Below are 22,681 nucleotides of genomic sequence, written 5' to 3'. Positions count from 1 at the left end.
CAAATACACAATTTATTAAAGCATCAATATCTATTTCCATTTTTATTTTTATTTTTATCTCCGCACCTCGCAACGTCGTCTGCTTTCACACAAAACAAACTTTCTTCTCTCACGTAGCGCTCAATTTCCCTCCAGACGACCCTCCGTTCGCACGAGTTCGGACGAACAATCCCAGCATGTTGGGATCGTTCGCATTCGCATCTTTTCGTCGGTTTTCGCAATTCGCAGGTCGGAACTAGTCGTGGTGTAACGGGCAATTTTTACCCTAGCAAATTATTACCCTAGAGGGTAAAATTTGCCCGGGAAAATTTGACGTCAACAATAGGGGTACAAATATTATCGTGAAAATATTACCCTACATGTCAATCAAATATATTGTTGAAAGGAGGGTAAAAATTGACCGGGAAAAAATGACTTCTCACGTTAGAGGGTAATAATATCCCGGGCAAATTGTACCCTATAGCAAAACTCGCTTGAACTACACAGTAAATTTCTCCTAAAGAGGGTAATAATTGACCAGGAAAAAATGACTTCTCACGAAAGAGGGTAATAATTTCCCGGGCAAATTGTACCCTATAGCAAAACTCGCTTGAACTACACAGTAAATTTCTCCTAAAGAGGGTAATAATTGACCAGGAAAAAATGACTTCTCACGAAAGAGGGTAATAATATCCCGGGCAAATTGTACCCTATAGCTAAACTCGCTTGAACTACACAGTAAATTTCTCCTAAAGAGGGTAATAATTGACCAGGAAAAAATGACTTCTCACGAAAGAGGGTAATAATTTCCCGGGCAAATAGTACCCTCTTGCTAAACTCTAAAGAATTACAGTATACATTTCTCCTAAAAAGGGTAATAATTGACCAGGAAAAAATGACTTCTCACGAAAGAGGGTAACAATATCCCGGGCAAATTGTACCCTATAGATAAACTCGCTTGAAATACACAGTAAATTTCTCCTAAAGAGGGTAATAATTGACCAGGAAAAAATGACTTCTCACGAAAGAGGGTAATAATTTCCCGGGCAAATTGTACACTATAGCTAAACTCGCTTGAAATACACAGTAAATTTCTCCTAAAGAGGGTAATAATTGACCAGGAAAAAATGACTTCTCACGAAAGAGGGTAATAATTTCCCGGGCAAATTGTACCCTATAGCTAAACTCTAAAGAATTACAGTATACACTTCTCCTAAAAAGGGTAATAATTGACCAGGAAAAAATGACTTCTCACGAAAGAGGGTAATAATATCCCGGGCAAATTGTACCCTATAGATAAACTCGCTTGAAATACACAGTAAATTTCTCCTAAAGAGGGTAATAATTGACCAGGAAAAAATGACTTGTCACGAAAGAGGGTAATAATTTCCCGGGCAAATTGTACACTATAGCTAAACTCGCTTGAAATACACAGTAAATTTCTCCTAAAGAGGGTAATAATTGACCAGGAAAAAATGACTTCTCACGAAAGAGGGTAATAATTTCCCGGGCAAATTGTACCCTATAGCTAAACTCTAAAGAATTACAGTATACATTTCTCCTAAAAAGGGTAATAATTGACCAGGAAAAAATGACTTCTCACGAAAGAGGGTAATAATTTCCCGGGCAAATTGTACCCTATAGATAAACTCGCATGAAATACACAGTAAATTTCTCCTAAAGAGGGTAATAATTGACCAGGAAAAAATGACTTCTCACGAAAGAGGGTAATAATTTCCCGGGCAAATTGTACACTATAGCTAAACTCGCTTGAAATACACAGTAAATTTCTCCTAAAGAGGGTAATAATTGATCAGGAAAAAATGACTTCTCACGAAAGAGGGTAATAATTTCCCGGGCAAATTGTACCCTATAGCTAAACTCTAAAGAATTACAGTATACATTTCTCCTAAAAAGGGTAATAATTGACCAGGAAAAAATGACTTCTCACGAAAGAGGGTAATAATATCCCGGGCAAATAGTACCCTCTTGCTAAACTCTACAGAATTACAGTATACATTTCTCCTAAAAAGGGTAATAATTGACCAGGAAAAAATGACTTCTCACGAAAGAGGGTAATAATATCCCGGGCAAATAGTACCCTCTTGCTAAACTCTAAAGAATTACAGTATACACTTCTCCTAAAAAGGGTAATAATTGACCAGGAAAAAATGACTTCTCACGAAAGAGGGTAATAATATCCCGGGCAAATTGTACCCTATAGATAAACTCGCTTGAAATACACAGTAAATTTCTCCTAAAGAGGGTAATAATTGACCAGGAAAAAATGACTTCTCACGAAAGAGGGTAATAATTTCCCGGGCAAATTGTACCCTATAGCTAAACTCGCTTGAACTACACAGTAAATTTCTCCTAAAGAGGGTAATAATTGACCAGGAAAAAATGACTTCTCACGAAAGAGGGTAATAATTTCCCGGGCAAATAGTACCCTCTTGCTAAACTCTAAAGAATTACAGTACACATTTCTCCTAAAAAGGGTAATAATTGACCAGGAAAAAATGAGTTCTCACGAAAGAGGGTAACAATATCCCGGGCAAATTGTACCCTATAGATAAACTCGCTTGAAATACACAGTAAATTTCTCCTAAAGAGGGTAATAATTGACCAGGAAAAAATGACTTCTCACGAAAGAGGGTAATAATTTCCTGGGCAAATTGTACCCTATAGCTAAACTCGCTTGAACTACACAGTAAATTTCTCCTAAAGAGGGTAATAATTGACCAGGAAAAAATGACTTCTCACGAAAGAGGGTAATAATTTCCCGGGCAAATTGTACCCTATAGCTAAACTCGCTTGAACTACACAGTAAATTTCTCCTAAAGAGGGTAATAATTGACCAGGAAAAAATGACTTCTCACGAAAGAGGGTAATAATATCCCGGGCAAATAGTACCCTCTTGCTAAACTCTACAGAATTACAGTATACATTTCTCCTAAAAAGGGTAATAATTGACCAGGAAAAAATGACTTCTCACGAAAGAGGGTAATAATATCCCGGGCAAATAGTACCCTCTTGCTAAACTCTACAGAATTACAGTATACATTTCTCCTAAAAAGGGTAATAATTGACCAGGAAAAAATGACTTCTCACGAAAGAGGGTAATAATATCCCGGGCAAATTGTACCCTATAGATAAACTCGCTTGAAATACACAGTAAATTTCTCCTAAAGAGGGTAATAATTGACCAGGAAAAAAATGACTTCTCACGAAAGAGGGTAATAATTTCCCGGGCAAATTGTACCCTATAGCTAAACTCGCTTGAACTACACAGTAAATTTCTCCTAAAGAGGGTAATAATTGACCAGGAAAAAATGACTTCTCACGAAAGAGGGTAATAATTTCCCGGGCAAATTGTACACTATAGCTAAACTCGCTTGAAATACACAGTAAATTTCTCCTAAAGAGGGTAATAATTGACCAGGAAAAAATGACTTCTCACGAAAGAGGGTAATAATTTCCCGGGCAAATTGTACCCTATAGCTAAACTCGCTTGAAATACACAGTAAATTTCTCCTAAAGAGGGTAATAATAGACCAGGAAAAAATGACTTCTCACGAAAGAGGGTAATAATATCCCGGGCAAATAGTACCCTCTTGCTAAACTCTACAGAATTACAGTATACATTTCTCCTAAAAAGGGTAATAATTGACCAGGAAAAAATGACTTCTCACGAAAGAGGGTAATAATATCCCGGGCAAATAGTACCCTCTTGCTAAACTCTACAGAATTACAGTATACATTTCTCCTAAAAAGGGTAATAATTGACAAGGAAAAAATGACTTCTCACGAAAGAGGGTAATAATATTCCGGGCAAATTGTACCCTATAGATAAACTCGCTTGAAATACACAGTAAATTTCTCCTCAAAAGGGTAATAATTGACCAGGAAAAAATGAATTCTCACGAAAGAGGGTAATAATTTCCCGGGCAAATTGTACCATATAGCTAAACTCGCTTGAAGTACACAGTAAATTTCTCCTAAAGAGGGTAATAATTGACAAGGAAAAAATGACTTCTCACGAAAGAGGGTAATAATTTCCCGGGCAAATTGTACCCTATAGCAAAACTCGCTTGAACTACACAGTAAATTTCTCCTAAAGAGGGTAATAATTGACCAGGAAAAAATGACTTCTCACGAAAGAGGGTAATAATATCCCGGGCAAATTGTACCCTATAGATAAACTCGCTTGAAGTACACAGTAAATTTCTCCTAAAGAGGGTAATAATTGACCAGGAAAAAATGACTTCTCACGAAAGAGGGTAATAATTTCCCGGGCAAATTGTACCCTATAGCAAAACTCGCTTGAACTACACAGTAAATTTCTCCTAAAGAGGGTAATAATTGACCAGGAAAAAATGACTTCTCACGAAAGAGGGTAATAATATCCCGGGCAAATTGTACCCTATAGCAAAACTCAATTGAACTACACAGTAAATTTCTCCTAAAAAGGGTAATAATTGACCAGGAAAAAATGACTTCTCACGAAAGAGGGTAACAATATCCCGGGCAAATTGTACCCTATAGATAAACTCGCTTGAAATACACAGTAAATTTCTCCTAAAGAGGGTAATAATTGACCAGGAAAAAATGACTTCTCACGAAAGAGGGTAATAATTTCCCGGGCAAATTGTACACTATAGCTAAACTCGCTTGAAATACACAGTAAATTTCTCCTAAAGAGGGTAATAATTGACCAGGAAAAAATGACTTCTCACGAAAGAGGGTAATAATTTCCCGGGCAAATTGTACCCTATAGCTAAACTCTAAAGAATTACAGTATACACTTCTCCTAAAAAGGGTAATAATTGACCAGGAAAAAATGACTTCTCACGAAAGAGGGTAATAATATCCCGGGCAAATTGTACCCTATAGATAAACTCGCTTGAAATACACAGTAAATTTCTCCTAAAGAGGGTAATAATTGACCAGGAAAAAATGACTTCTCACGAAAGAGGGTAATAATTTCCCGGGCAAATTGTACACTATAGCTAAACTCGCTTGAAATACACAGTAAATTTCTCCTAAAGAGGGTAATAATTGACCAGGAAAAAATGACTTCTCACGAAAGAGGGTAATAATTTCCCGGGCAAATTGTACCCTATAGCTAAACTCTAAAGAATTACAGTATACATTTCTCCTAAAAAGGGTAATAATTGACCAGGAAAAAATGACTTCTCACGAAAGAGGGTAATAATTTCCCGGGCAAATTGTACCCTATAGATAAACTCGCTTGAAATACACAGTAATATTCTCCTAAAGAGGGTAATAATTGACCAGGAAAAAATGACTTCTCACGAAAGAGGGTAATAATTTCCCGGGCAAATTGTACCCTATAGCTAAACTCGCTTGAAATACACAGTAAATTTCTCCTAAAGAGGGTAATAATTGATCAGGAAAAAATGACTTCTCACGAAAGAGGGTAATAATTTCCCGGGCAAATTGTACCCTATAGCTAAACTCTAAAGAATTACAGTATACATTTCTCCTAAAAAGGGTAATAATTGACCAGGAAAAAATGACTTCTCACGAAAGAGGGTAATAATATCCCGGGCAAATAGTACCCTCTTGCTAAACTCTACAGAATTACAGTATACATTTCTCCTAAAAAGGGTAATAATTGACCAGGAAAAAATGACTTCTCACGAAAGAGGGTAATAATATCCCGGGCAAATAGTACCCTCTTGCTAAACTCTACAGAATTACAGTATACACTTCTCCTAAAAAGGGTAATAATTGACCAGGAAAAAATGACTTCTCACGAAAGAGGGTAATAATATCCCGGGCAAATTGTACCCTATAGATAAACTCGCTTGAAATACACAGTAAATTTCTCCTAAAGAGGGTAATAATTGACCAGGAAAAAATGACTTCTCACGAAAGAGGGTAAAAATTTCCCGGGCAAATTGTACCCTATAGCTAAACTCGCTTGAACTACACAGTAAATTTCTCCTAAAGAGAGTAATAATTGACCAGGAAAAAATGACTTCTCACGAAAGAGGGTAATAATTTCCCGAGCAAATAGTACCCTCTTGCTAAACTCTAAAGAATTACAGTACACATTTCTCCTAAAAAGGGTAATAATTGACCAGGAAAAAATGAGTTCTCACGAAAGAGGGTAACAATATCCCGGGCAAATTGTACCCTATAGATAAACTCGCTTGAAATACACAGTAAATTTCTCCTAAAGAGGGTAATAATTGACCAGGAAAAAATGACTTCTCACGAAAGAGGGTAATAATTTCCTGGGCAAATTGTACCCTATAGCTAAACTCGCTTGAACTACACAGTAAATTTCTCCTAAAGAGGGTAATAATTGACCAGGAAAAAATGACTTCTCACGAAAGAGGGTAATAATTTCCCGGGCAAATTGTACCCTATAGCTAAACTCGCTTGAACTACACAGTAAATTTCTCCTAAAGAGGGTAATAATTGACCAGGAAAAAATGACTTCTCACGAAAGAGGGTAATAATATCCCGGGCAAATAGTACCCTCTTGCTAAACTCTACAGAATTACAGTATACATTTCTCCTAAAAAGGGTAATAATTGACCAGGAAAAAATGACTTCTCACGAAAGAGGGTAATAATATCCCGGGCAAATTGTACCCTATAGATAAACTCGCTTGAAATACACAGTAAATTTCTCCTCAAAAGGGTAATAATTGACCAGGAAAAAATGAATTCTCACGAAAGAGGGTAATAATTTCCCGGGCAAATTGTACCCTATAGCTAAACTCGCTTGAAATACACAGTAAATTTCTCCTAAAGAGGGTAATAATTGACCAGGAAAAAAATGACTTCTCACGAAAGAGGGTAATAATTTCCCGGGCAAATTGTACCCTATAGCTAAACTCGCTTGAACTACACAGTAAATTTCTCCTAAAGAGGGTAATAATTGACCAGGAAAAAATGACTTCTCACGAAAGAGGGTAATAATTTCCCGGGCAAATTGTACCCTATAGCTAAACTCGCTTGAACTACACAGTAAATTTATCCTAAAGAGGGTAATAATTGACCAGGAAAAAATGACTTTTCACGAAAGAGGGTAATAATTTCCCGGGCAAATTGTACTCTATAGCTAAACTCGCTTGAACTACACAGTAAATTTCTCCTAAAGAGGGTAATAATTGACCAGGAAAAAATGACTTCTCACGAAAGAGGGTAATAATTTCCCGGGGAAATAGTACCCTCTTGCTAAACTCTAAAGAATTACAGTATACATTTCTCCTAAAAAGGGTAATAATTGACCAGGAAAAAATGACTTCTCACGAAAGAGGGTAACAATATCCCATGCAAATTGTACCCTATAGATAAACTCGCTTGAAATACACAGTAAATTTCTCCTAAAGAGGGTAATAATTGACCAGGAAAAAATGACTTCTCACGAAAGAGGGTAATAATTTCCCGGGCAAATTGTACACTATAGCTAAACTCGCTTGAAATACACAGTAAATTTCTCCTAAAGAGGGTAATAATTGACCAGGAAAAAATGACTTCTCACGAAAGAGGGTAATAATATCCCGGGCAAATTGTACCCTATAGATAAACTCGCTTGAAATACACAGTAAATTTCTCCTAAAGAGGGTAATAATTGACCAGGAAAAAATGACTTCTCACGAAAGAGGGTAAAAATTTCCCGGGCAAATTGTACCCTATAGCTAAACTCGCTTGAACTACACAGTAAATTTCTCCTAAAGAGAGTAATAATTGACCAGGAAAAAATGACTTCTCACGAAAGAGGGTAATAATTTCCCGAGCAAATAGTACCCTCTTGCTAAACTCTAAAGAATTACAGTACACATTTCTCCTAAAAAGGGTAATAATTGACCAGGAAAAAATGAGTTCTCACGAAAGAGGGTAACAATATCCCGGGCAAATTGTACCCTATAGATAAACTCGCTTGAAATACACAGTAAATTTCTCCTAAAGAGGGTAATAATTGACCAGGAAAAAATGACTTCTCACGAAAGAGGGTAATAATTTCCTGGGCAAATTGTACCCTATAGCTAAACTCGCTTGAACTACACAGTAAATTTCTCCTAAAGAGGGTAATAATTGACCAGGAAAAAATGACTTCTCACGAAAGAGGGTAATAATTTCCCGGGCAAATTGTACCCTATAGCTAAACTCGCTTGAACTACACAGTAAATTTCTCCTAAAGAGGGTAATAATTGACCAGGAAAAAATGACTTCTCACGAAAGAGGGTAATAATATCCCGGGCAAATAGTACCCTCTTGCTAAACTCTACAGAATTACAGTATACATTTCTCCTAAAAAGGGTAATAATTGACCAGGAAAAAATGACTTCTCACGAAAGAGGGTAATAATATCCCGGGCAAATAGTACCCTCTTGCTAAACTCTACAGAATTACAGTATACATTTCTCCTAAAAAGGGTAATAATTGACCAGGAAAAAATGACTTCTCACGAAAGAGGGTAATAATATCCCGGGCAAATTGTACTCTATAGATAAACTCGCTTGAAATACACAGTAAATTTCTCCTAAAGAGGGTAATAATTGACCAGGAAAAAAATGACTTCTCACGAAAGAGGGTAATAATTTCCCGGGCAAATTGTACCCTATAGCTAAACTCGCTTGAACTACACAGTAAATTTCTCCTAAAGAGGGTAATAATTGACCAGGAAAAAATGACTTCTCACGAAAGAGGGTAATAATTTCCCGGGCAAATTGTACCCTATAGCTAAACTCGCTTGAACTACACAGTAAATTTATCCTAAAGAGGGTAATAATTGACCAGGAAAAAATGACTTTTCACGAAAGAGGGTAATAATTTCCCGGGCAAATTGTACTCTATAGCTAAACTCGCTTGAACTACACAGTAAATTTCTCCTAAAGAGGGTAATAATTGACCAGGAAAAAATGACTTCTCACGAAAGAGGGTAATAATTTCCCGGGGAAATAGTACCCTCTTGCTAAACTCTAAAGAATTACAGTATACATTTCTCCTAAAAAGGGTAATAATTGACCAGGAAAAAATGACTTCTCACGAAAGAGGGTAACAATATCCCATGCAAATTGTACCCTATAGATAAACTCGCTTGAAATACACAGTAAATTTCTCCTAAAGAGGGTAATAATTGACCAGGAAAAAATGACTTCTCACGAAAGAGGGTAATAATTTCCCGGGCAAATTGTACACTATAGCTAAACTCGCTTGAAATACACAGTAAATTTCTCCTAAAGAGGGTAATAATTGACCAGGAAAAAATGACTTCTCACGAAAGAGGGTAATAATTTCCCGGGCAAATTGTACCCTATAGCTAAACTCGCTTGAAATACACAGTAAATTTCTCCTAAAGAGGGTAATAATAGACCAGGAAAAAATGACTTCTCACGAAAGAGGGTAATAATATCCCGGGCAAATAGTACCCTCTTGCTAAACTCTACAGAATTACAGTATACATTTCTCCTAAAAAGGGTAATAATTGACCAGGAAAAAATGACTTCTCACGAAAGAGGGTAATAATATCCCGGACAAATAGTACCCTCTTGCTAAACTCTACAGAATTACAGTATACATTTCTCCTAAAAAGGGTAATAATTGACCAGGAAAAAATGACTTCTCACGAAAGAGGGTAATAATATCCCGGGCAAATTGTACCCTATAGATAAACTCGCTTGAAATACACAGTAAATTTCTCCTCAAAAGGGTAATAATTGACCAGGAAAAAATGACTTCTCACGAAAGAGGGTAATAATTTCCCGGGCAAATTGTACCCTATAGCTAAACTCGCTTGAACTACACAGTAAATTTCTCCTAAAGAGGGGAATAATTGACCAGGAAAAAATGACTTCTCACGAAAGAGGGTAATAATTTCCCGGGCAAATTGTACCCTATAGCTAAACTCGCTTGAACTACACAGTAAATTTCTCCTAAAGAGGGTAATAATTGACCAGGAAAAAATGACTTTTCACGAAAGAGGGTAATAATATCCCGGGCAAATAGTACCCTCTTGCTAAACTCTAAAGAATTACAGTATACATTTCTCCTAAAAAGGGTAATAATTGACCAGGAAAAAATGACTTCTCACGAAAGAGGGTAACAATATCCCGGGCAAATTGTACCCTATAGATAAACTAGCTTGAAATACACAGTAAATTTCTCCTAAAGAGGGTAATAATTGACCAGGAAAAAATGACTTCTCACGAAAGAGGGTAATAATATCCCGGGCAAATTGTACCCTACAGATAAACTCGCTTGAACTACACAGTAAATTTCTCCTAAAGAGGGTAATAATTGACCAGGAAGAAATGACTTCTCACGAAAGAGGGTAATAATTTCCCGGGCAAATTGTACCCTATAGCTAAACTCGCTTGAACTAAACAGTAAATCTCTCCTAAAGAGGGTAATAATTGACCAGGAAAAAATTACTTCTCACGAAAGAGGGTAATAATTTCCCGGGCAAATAGTACCCTCTTGCTAAACTCTAAAGAATTACAGTATACATTTCTCCTAAAAAGGGTAATAATTGACCAGGAAAAAATGACTTCTCACGAAAGAGGGTAATAATATCCCGGGCAAATAGTACCCTCTTGCTAAACTCTGCAGAATTACAGTATACATTTCTCCTAAAAAGGGTAATAATTGACCAGGAAAAAAGGACTTCTCACGAAAGAGGGTAATAATATCCCGGGCAAATAGTACCCACTTGCTAAACTCTACAGAATTACAGTATACATTTCTCCTAAAAAGGGTAATAGTTGACCAGGAAAAAATGACTTCTCACGAAAGAGGGTAATAATATCCCGGGCAAATTGTACCCTATAGATAAACTCGCTTGAAATACACAGTAAATGTCTCGTAAAGAGGGTAATAATTGACCAGGAAAAAATGACTTCTCACGAAAGAGGGTAATAATTTCCCGGGCAAATTGTACCCTATAGCTAAACTCGCTTGAACTACACAGTAAATTTCTCCTAAAGAGGGTAATAATCGACCAGGAAAAAATGACTTCTCATGAAAGAGGGTAATAATATCCCGGGCAAATAGTACCCTCTTGCTAAACTCTACAGAATTACAGTATACATTTCTCCTAAAAAGGGTAATAATTGACCAGGAAAAAATGACTTTTCACGAAAGAGGGTAATAATATCCCGGGCAAATAGTACCCTCTTGCTAAACTCTAAAGAATTACAGTATACATTTCTCCTAAAAAGGGTAATAATTGACCAGGAAAAAATGACTTCTCACGAAGGAGGGTAATAATATCCCGGGCAAATTGTACCCTATAGATAAACTCGCTTGAAATACACAGTAAATTTCTCCTAAAGAGGGTAATAATTGACCAGGAAAAAAATGACTTCTCACGAAAGAGGGTAATAATTTCCCGGGCAAATTGTACCCTATAGCTAAACTCGCTTGAACTACACAGTAAATTTCTCCTAAAGAGGGTAATAATTGACCAGGAAAAAATGACTTCTCACGAAAGAGGGTAATAATTTCCCGGGCAAATTGTACCCTATAGCTAAACTCGCTTGAACTACACAGTAAATTTATCCTAAAGAGGGTAATAATTGACCAGAAAAAATGACTTCTCACGAAAGAGGGTAATAATATCCCGGGCAAATAGTACCCACTTGCTAAACTCTACAGAATTACAGTATACATTTCTCCTAAAAAGGGTAATAATTTACCAGGAAAAAATGACTGCTCACTGAAAGAGGGTAATAATATCCCCGGCAAATTGTACCCTATAGCAAAATTCGCTTGAACTACACAGTAAATTTCTCCTAAAGAGGGTAATAATTGACCAGGAAAAAATGACTTCTCACGAAAGAGGGTAATAATTTCCCGGGCAAATTGTACCCTATAGCTAAACTCGCTTGAACTACACAGTAAATTTCTCCTTAAGAGGGTAATAATTGACCAGGAAAAAATGACTTCTCACGAAAGAGGGTAATAATATCCCGGGCAAATAGTACCCTCTTGCTAAACTCTACAGAATTACAGTATACATTTCTCCTAAGGAGGGTAATAATTGACCAGGAAAAATGACTTCTCACGAAAGAGGGTAATAATATCCCGGACAAATAGTACCCTCTTGCTAAACTCTACAGAATTACAGTATACAATTCTCCTAAAAAGGGTAATAATTGACCAGGAAATATGACTTCTCACGAAAGAGGGTAATAATTTCCCGGGCAAATTGTACCCTATAGCTAAACTCGCTTGAACTACACAGTAAATTTCTCCTAAAGAGGGTAATAATTGACCAGGAAAAAATGACTTCTCACGAAAGAGGGTAATAATATCCCGGGCAAATAGTATTCTCTTGCTAAACTCTACAGAATTACAGTATACATTTCTCCTAAAAAGGGTAATAATTGACCAGGAAAAAATGACTTCTCACGAAAGAGGGTAATAATATCCCGGGCAAATAGTACCCTCTTGCTAAACTCTAAAGAATTACAGTATACATTTCTCCTAAAAAGGGTAATAATTGACCAGGAAAAAATGACTTCTCACGAAAGAGGGTAATAATATCCCGGGCAAATTGTACCCTATAGATAAACTCGCTTGAAATACACAGTAAATTTCTCCTAAAGAGGGTAATAATTGACCAGTAAAAAATGACTTCTCACGAAAGAGGGTAATAATATCCCGGGCAAATAGTACCCTCTTGCTAAACTCTGCAGAATTACAGTATACATTTCTCCTAAAAAGGGTAATAATTGACCAGGAAAAAATGACTTCTCACGAAAGAGGGTAATAATATCCCGGGCAAATAGTACCCACTTCCTAAACTCTACAGAATTACAGTATACATTTCTCCTAAAAAGGGTAATAGTTGACCAGGAAAAAATGACTTCTCACGAAAGAGGGTAATAATATCCCGGGCAAATTGTACCCTATAGATAAACTCGCTTGAAATACACAGTAAATGTCTCCTAAAGAGGGTAATAATTGACCAGGAAAAAATGACTTCTCACGAAAGAGGGTAAAAATTTCCCGGGCAAATTGTACCCTATAGCTAAACTCGCTTGAACTACACAGTAAATTTCTCCTAAAGAGGGTAATAATCGACCAGGAAAAAATGACTTCTCATGAAAGAGGGTAATAATATCCCGGGCAAATAGTACCCTCTTGCTAAACTCTACAGAATTACAGTATACATTTCTCCTAAAAAGGGTAATAATTGACCAGGAAAAAATGACTTCTCACGAAAGAGGGTAATAATATCCCGGGCAAATAGTACCCTCTTGCTAAACTCTAAAGAATTACAGTATACATTTCTCCTAAAAAGGGTAATAATTGACCAGGAAAAAATGACTTCTCACGAAAGAGGGTAATAATATCCCGGGCAAATTGTACCCTATACATAAACTCGCTTGAAATACACAGTAAATTTCTCCTAAAGAGGGTAATAATTGACCAGGAAAAAAATGACTTCTCACGAAAGAGGGTAATAATTTCCCGGGCAAATTGTACCCTATAGCTAAACTCGCTTGAACTACACAGTAAATTTCTCCTAAAGAGAGTAATAATTGACCAGGAAAAAATGACTTCTCACGAAAGAGGGTAATAATTTCCCGGGCAAATTGTACCCTATAGCTAAACTCGCTTGAACTACACAGTAAATTTCTCCTTAAGAGGGTAATAATTGACCAGGAAAAAATGACTTCTCACGAAAGAGGGTAATAATATCCCGGGCAAATAGTACCCTCTTGCTAAACTCTACAGAATTACAGTATACATTTCTCCTAAGGAGGGTAATAATTGACCAGGAAAAATGACTTCTCACGAAAGAGGGTAATAATATCCCGGGCAAATAGTACCCTCTTGCTAAACTCTACAGAATTACAGTATACAATTCTCCTAAAAAGGGTAATAATTGACCAGGAAATATGACTTCTCACGAAAGAGGGTAATAATTTCCCGGGCAAATTGTACGCTATAGCTAAACTCGCTTGAACTACACAGCAAATTTCTCCTAAAGAGGGTAATAATTGACCAGGAAATAATGACTTCTCACGAAAGAGGGTAATAATATCCCGGGCAAATAGTATTCTCTTGCTAAACTCTACAGAATTACAGTATACATTTCTCCTAAAAAGGGTAATAATTGACCAGGAAAAAATGAGTTCTCACGAAAGAGGGTAATAATTTCCCGGGCAAATTGTACCCTATAGCTAAACTCGCTTGAACTACACAGTAAATTTCTCCTAAAGAGGGTAATAATTGACCAGGAAAAAATGACTTCTCACGAAAGAGGGTAATAATATCCCGGGCAAATAGTACCTTCTTGCTAAACTCTGCAGAATTACAGTATACATTTCTCCTAAAAAGGGTAATAATTGACCAGGAAAAAATGACTTCTCACGAAAGAGAGTAATAATATCCCGGGCAAATTTTACCCTATAGCTAAACTCGCGTGAACTAGACAGTAAATTTCTCCTAAAGAGGGTAATAATTGACCAGGAAAAAATGACTTCTCACGAAAGTGGGTAATAATTCCTTGGGCAAATTGTACCCTATAGCTAAACTCGCTTCAACTACACAGTAAATTTCTCCTAAGGAGGGTAATAATTGACAAGGAAAAAATGGCTTCTCACGAAAGAGGGTAATAATTTCCCGGGCAAATTGTACCCTATAACTAAACTCGCTTGAACTACACAGTAAATTTCTCCTAAAGAGGGTAATAATTGACCAGGAAAAAATGACTTCTCACGAAAGAGGGTAATAATATCCCAGGCAAATTGTACCCTATAGCTAAACTCGCTTGAACAAGACAGTAAATTTCTCCTAAAGAGGGTAATAATTGACCAGGAAAAAATGACTTATCACGAAAGTGGGTAATAATTCCCCGGGCAAATTGTACCCTATAGCTTAACTCGCTTGAACTACACAGTAAATTTCTCCTAAAGAGGGTAATAATTGACCAGGAAAAAATGACTTCACACGAAAGAGGGTAATAATATCCCGGGCAAATAGTACACTCTTGCTAAACTCTATAAAATTACAATATATATTTCTCCTAAGAAGGGTAATAATTGACCAGGAAAAAATTACTTCTCACGAAAGAGCGTAATAATTTCCCGCGCAAATAGTACCCTCTTGCTAAACTCTATAGAATTACAGTATACATTTCTCCTAAGAAGGGTAATAATTGACCAGGAAAAAATGAGTTCTCACGAAAGAAGGTAATAATTTCCCGGGCAAATTGTACCCTATAACTAAACTCGCTTGAACTACACAGTAAATTTCTCCTAGAGAGGGTAATAATTGATCAGGAAAAAATGATTTCTCACGAAAGAGGGTAATAATATCCCGGGCAAATTGTACCCTATAGATAAACTCGCTTGAAATACACAGTAAATTTCTCCTATACAGGGTAATAATTGACCATGAAAAAATGACTTCTCAAGAAAGAGGGTAATAATTTCCCGGGCAAATTGTACTCTATAGCTAAACTCGCTTGAACTACACAGTAAATTTCTCCTAAAGAGGGTAATAATTGACCAGGAAAAAATGACTTCTCACGAAAGAGGGTAATAATTTTTCGGGCAAATTGTACCCTATAGCTAAACTCGCTTGAACTACACAATAAATTTCTCCTAAAGAGGGTAATAATTGAGCAGGAAAAAATGACTTCTCACGAAAGAAGGTAATAATATCCCGGGCAAATAGTGCCCTCTCGCTAAACTCTACAGAATTACAGTATACATTTCTCCTAAAAAGGGTAATAGTTGACCAGGAAAAAATGACTTCTCACGAAAGAGGGTAATAATATCCTGGGCAAATTGTACCCTATAGATAAACTCGCTTGAAATACACAGTAAATTTCTCCTAAAGAGGGTAATAATTGACCAGGAAAAAATGACTTCTCACGAAAGAGGGTAATAATTTCCCGGGCAAATTGTACCCTATAGCTAAACTCGCTTGAACTACACAGTAAATTTCTCCTTAAGAGGGTAATAATTGACCAGGAAAAAATGACTTCTCACGAAAGAGGGTAATAATTTCCCCGGGCAAATTGTACCCTATAGCTAAACTCGCTTGAACTACACAGTAAATTTATCCTAAAGAGGGTAATAATTGACCAGGAAAAAATGACTTCTCACGAAAGAGTGTAATAATATCCCGGGCAAATAGTACCCTCTTGCTAAACTCTGCAGAATTACAGTATACATTTCTCCTAAAAAGGGTAATAATTGACCAGGAAAAAATGACTGCTCACGAAAGAGGGTAATAATATCCCGGGCAAATAGTACCCTCTTGCTAAACTCTACAGAATTACAGTATACATTTCTCGTAAAAAGGGTAATAATTGACCAGGAAAAAATGACTTCTCAGAAAGAGGGTAATAATATCCCGGGCAAATTGTACCCTATAGCTAAACTCGCTTGAACTACACAGTAAATTTCTCCTAAATAGGGTAATAATTGACCAGGAAAAAATGACATCTCACTAAAGAGGGTAATAATTTCCCGGGCAAATTGTACCCTATAGCTAAACTCGCTTGAACTACACAGTAAATTTCTCCTTAAGAGGGTAATAATTGACCAGGAAAAAATGACTTCTCACGAAAGAGGGTAATAATATCTCGGGCAAATAGTACCCTCTTGCTAAATTCTACAGAATTACAGTATACATTTCTCCTAAAAGGGTAATAATTGACCAGGAAAAAATGACTTCTCACGAAGGAGGGTAATAATATCCCGGGCAAATAGTACCCTCTTGTTAAACTCTACAGAATTACAGTATACAATTCTCCTAAAAACGGTAATAATTGACCAGGAAAAAATGACTTCTCACGAAAGAGGGTAATAATATCCCGGGCAAATTGTACCCTATAGGTAAACTCGCTTGAACTACACAGTAAATTTCTCCTTAAGAGGGTAATAATTGACCAGGAAAAAATGACTTCTCACGAAAGAGGGTAATAATATCTCGGGCAAATAGTACCCTCTTGCTAAACTCTACAGAATTACAGTATACATTTCTCCTAAAAGGGTAATAATTGACCAGGAAAAAATGACTTCTCACGAAAGAGGGTAATAATATCCCGGGCAAATAGTACCCTCTTGTTAAACTCTACAGAATTACAGTATACAATTCTCCTAAAAAGGGTAATAATTGACCAGGAAAAAATGACTTCTCACGAAAGAGGGTAATAATATCCCGGGCAAATTGTACCCTATAGATAAACTCGCTTGAAATACACAGTAAATTTTTCCTAAAGAGGGTAATAATTGACCAGGAAAAAATGACTTCTCACGAAAGAGGGTAATAATTTCCCGGGCAAATTGTACCCTATAGCTAAACTCGCTTGAACTACACAGTAAATTTCTCCTAAAGAGGGTAATAATTGACCAGGAAAAAATGACTTCTCACGAAAGAGGGTAATAATTTCCCGGGCAAATTGTACCCTATAGCTAAACTCGCTTGAACTACACAGTAAATTTATCCTAAAGAGGGTAATAATTGACCAGAAAAAAATGACTTCTGACGAAAGAGGGTAATAATATCCCGGGCAAATAGTACCCACTTGCTAAACTCTACAGAATTACAGTATACATTTCTCCTAAAAAGGGTAATAATTGACCAGGAAAAAATGACTGCTCACGAAAGAGGGTAATAATATCCCGGGCAAATTGTACCCTATAGCAAAACTCGCTTGAACTACACAGTAAATTTCTCCTAAAGACGGTAATAATTGACCAGGAAAAAATGACTTCTCACGAAAGAGGGTAATAATTTCCCGGGCAAATTGTACCCTATAGCTAAACTCGCTTGAACTACACAGTAAATTTCTCCTAAAGAGGGTAATAATTGACCAGGAAAAAATGACTTCTCACGAAAGAGGGTAATAATATCCCGGGCAAATAGTACCCTCTTGCTAAACTCTACAGAATTACAGTATACATTTCTCTTAAAAAGGGTAATAATTGACCAGGAAAAAATGACTTCTCACGAAAGAGGGTAATAATATCCCGGGCAAATTGTACCCTATAGCTAAACTCGCTTGAACTACACAGTAAATTTCTCCTAAATAGGGTAATAATTGACCAGGAAAAAATGACTTCTCACTAAAGAGGGTAATAATTTCAAGGGGAAAATTGTACCCTATAGCTAAACTCGCTTGAACTACACAGTAAATTTCTCCTTAAGAGGGTAATAATTGACCAGGAAAAAATGACTTCTCACGAAAGAGGGTAATAATATCCCGGGCAAATAGTACCCTCTTGCTAAACTCTACAGAATTACAATATTCATTTCTCCTAAAGAGGGTAATAATTGACCAGGAAAAAATGACTTCTCACGAAAGAGGGTAATAATTTCCCGGGCAAATTTTACCCTATAGCTAAACTCGCTTGAACTACACAGTAAATTTCTCCTAAGATGGGTAATAATTGACCAGGAAAAATGACTTCTCACGAAAAAGGGTAATAATATCCCGGGGAAATTGTACCCTAAACTAAACTCCATTGAACTACACAGTAAATTTCTCATAAGGAGTCCAATAATTGACCATGAGAAAGTGACTATTCACGAAAGTGTGTAATAATATTCCGGACAAATTGTACCCTGTTGCTAGACTCCATTGAACTACACAGTAGATTTTCTCGTAGACAGGGTACTAATTGAGTAGGAAAAAGTGACTTCAGACCAAAGTGGGTAATAGTATCACAAGTAATTTTTTCCCTATAGTTAAACTCTATTGATCTGCCCAGTACATTTCTCCATACCTGGGAAATAGTTGACGAGGAGAAAATGTGTTAACACGATAGGAGTAATGGTAATTCGGCAAATTGTATCCTGTTATAGTATATTTCTTAAAAGTTGGTAAAAATTTTCCATAAGAAAATGACCGAACACGAAATGGTGTTATAACAATGTGGCAAATTTTTTACCTAGCTATTTTGCATTAAACCTCAAGGTAAATTTCTCGATATGTGTGTATTATTTGTCTATGAACCAATGTATGAAAGGCACAGGCCTTCACAAAATCTAGAGAACTTTTTCGGTCTTTTATATAGAAATTCTTGCATCCTTTTAATGATTCTTATAGCTAGTATCTTCCTGTTATATTGTTGTGGTTTTTGTTGTGATATTCTTCAATTTTTAATCTTTGTCATTATTTTAATGCTTGTGAAAAGATTTTTTTGTAAACCTTAAAATGTTTTTGGCTATCTATTTTTTAACTTGAAGAACTTCAACTCGTTTGATTTTGCTTGTGGAGACTAAAATATCTTCTGTTTCTGTATATCACATAAGTGTCTACCGAAGTGTCAAATTGTACTTTACTTCACTGTATATGATCTTTTTACTGTATTTAAAGTCCGTTTTAAATATAAAACTATGTTACCTTTCAAGTAGACTATTTTCGAATTTTCCGGACGCCATGAAATTTCCGAACCAAAAATGCCGTGATATCAGTGTTGCCAGACACGGCAAACAAAATTACACACACCTTCCGCCCAAATTGCACAATTTTACACACAAGCTCTAAGACAGTTCACACAGCATTACACAATACATAACTACCTATCTAATCTATATGTATATTATGTCTAATGACGTACATACCTATACGTACACTCATGTCCAAAATGATTGTCGCATATCTATAACAGGCTTGTTGAGCAAATATATTTGGATAATGATATCGGAGGGTACATTTAACACTCTTGCTATGTGTATAATCGGCAGAGACATATATGTGGTAAATTGCATGTCAAAAGATCTGTAAATAAGAACAATATAACGAAAAAACTTTTCTTGTCCATTTAGCAACATTTTGATATACTCATTCTAATTTTCGTATTTATAATTTTTTCTATGAAATTTAGCACAAATATACATTTCCCGATTATACACATAGTAACAGTACTGGAAGTGTCTTGTGAGTTTATTATCCAATTATATTCGCACAACACGACCGTTATATATATGCGACAATCATTTTGAACATGAGTGTACATTGACCAGCCATTATTCAAGGATTCAGCGTTTGATTTATTATTATTATTATTATTATTATTATTATTATTATTATTATTATTATTAGTATTATTATTGTAAAACCGTCACCTTCCCGCCCATTGTCAGTTTCATTTTACTTTCAACCATGCGCGCCGATTACGTGGGTGCTCCAGGGCTCCGGCACCCACATAAATAATCTTATGGGTGCGGCGCACCCACAAGATTTTTAGCTTGGACCCGGATTTGAACCAGTTTCTCTTGCGTTTAAATCAGTCGTGTTACCGACTGAGCTAGGGCAGCCCCAATTTATCCTTATAGTACCGATATATTTTACTTTCTCACAGCACAGGCCTTTATGACAATGTTCACAAAATATTTGACTAAAAGTAAATCAATCAAACATCGAGACTTCCCTGAAAACATATAGGCTAATATGACCCGCCATTGATATGCACCCACATAAATCTTGGAAAGTCTGCGCCATTGCTTTCAACGTACTTAATGTTTTTAATTGGACATCGGCCACTCTGTTGCTCATCTGTTTGCAAAATGGCATTTTCTTCACAAGTGGTGAGAAGACAAGACTTCTTACCACCTCCGCCTCATGTTTTGGCCAACATCGAGGGTCAACATTCATTCACATTGCTTGCTTGAACAAAGCGTCTTTGCTTGGGGATGTCATGACACCCGCCTCTGAAAAACAAGAAGTGAGGTACCAAGGAAGCAAGATAGGTTTTATACTGTAGAGAAAATAACAAGAGATTAACAATAATAACAAATAACTTGTTATTTTCTCTGTGGTTTTATTGCGCTGGCCTGGAGCCAGGCGTTGGAACTCGTAGTTTTTAGAAGGCAATTTTCAGAAAAAAAATGGTGGAAATAATGAATATTTGAATGAAAGGAACTTCGTAAAAATCATCAATGATTAAAATTTTTAATTGTGCCAAATTACACACAAAATGGACACAGATTGGCATTACACACAAAATGCACAAACAGGCCAAAATTGCACACATTTTGTGCAATTACACACACATTGGCAACGCTGCGTGATATGCTTCTTTATTAGAGCACTTGTCTCCCGCTTTTGTAAAGGAGTTAAAGGTCAAGTTATATTTTTATTGTCAATGGCAACACTGTCACCATCAACGATGATGTGATGTGAGCTATTAAACTTCCATTTCCATTGTTAGCGCTTTCCTTTGTAGGCTTATCGGTTCAAATTCGGTTTGAACTTTACGATTTGTTGAGGAAAAATAACAGAAGTTTGAAGGTGTTAGTTTTCGAAGAAAGTCTTGCAGAGTAGGACTGACTTCTACAGTAAAGATGTGGCGTCCGTGGGAAAGCGAAAACGAAGAAAATCGCAGATTCGTAAGTATATTTTCCTTTTCATTTTTTCATTTGTTTATTAGCAGATCTGAAATATATATTTTTGGAAAGGGTATACGTGTGATAATTTAGTGCACATTTTAATCAAGTTTGTTATTTGATGTTTTTATCTGTAACTTTTGCAGATTTAAACTTGAAGTAATTATTATTCCATACTAATAATATTGTGCATATAATGAGCCAAGTTGGTCACCAGTGGCGGATCTACCACGGGGCCGGGGTTGGCGCAGCTCCCCTGATTTGTTTTAGTGAAAAAATAACTCAAGGAATTATGTATATGTTCTTGAAAATTTATAATAAACTCATGATATACTTATTTAGTCTGGGTTCTGGCTGGCTCCAGTTTACAGATAAAACCTCCAGTGATTATAAATCAGAAACGGCTGAGAATAAAATGATGAAACAAAAACTGAGATAGGAAAATGATATTGGGCAGATTATATGGTGTTTTTGTGGTGACTCCCAGGGCCATGCTTGAAGGGGGCCCAGGGGCCAACTTCACAATTTCTAATCGGAACATGTATTCAATCATACCCCATTCGGGAGTCCTTAAAAAATAAAACTACTTTTGTAGGAAACAATTTTCGATTTGGGCCACCGTTTTCAAAATGGTCGCAAAAAGTGGGACCTGTATCAGATAAAACGCCCGGTACTTATAAATCAGAACTGCTGAGAATACAAAGATGAAACGAAACTGAGATAGGGAACGATGATAAAGCATATCAGTGTTGTTGTTGTGATAACCCTCAGGGCTCACTGGAAATGGAAACGGATACATGGAAATAAAATTGTAGAATAGTATTGGTACTATGTATCTTGACTATATAATACTAATAAAATATAATTTAAAACTTCTCTTTCGCTTAAATATTAGGCCTATATATTGAATAATTAGTTTTTTCGGCAGTCCTTTAAAAGTAACGCATGCTTGTCGCATTATTAAGAAAGTTGGTTTTAAATGTACTATCTATATATATAACATTTACCAAGGATTTTAGGATGCTTTATTTCTTTACAGATAACTGATTCTTCAGTCAAACACATTGTGGAAGATGAAGTTTATGACATCAAGAGTACACTAGGAAATGTAAAAGTCAATGAAAGTAAGTAAAGATATATTTTTATTATCATTGCTTTTTCTCCTTTTCTCACTTACGTGGGGTCGACATTTTCGAAAGCCCTGTTCTGGAACTCTTTCGCTGTCGGATCTTTGTCTCTGAAGTCATTCTTTACAATACCGTCAAGTATTTTCCTTCTACCTCTCTTCCCACTCACTTCCATTTTCATCATTCTAATAACCACGTACTCGTTTGTTCTACATGTACTCATTAATGCCCATATCA

Source organism: Thermobia domestica, chromosome 5, assembly GCF_964235325.1.
Source record: "Thermobia domestica chromosome 5, izTheDome1.hap1.1, whole genome shotgun sequence".
Classification (NCBI taxonomy): Eukaryota; Metazoa; Arthropoda; class Insecta; order Zygentoma; family Lepismatidae; genus Thermobia; species Thermobia domestica.
Note: the sequence above shows the minus strand (reverse complement) of the source record.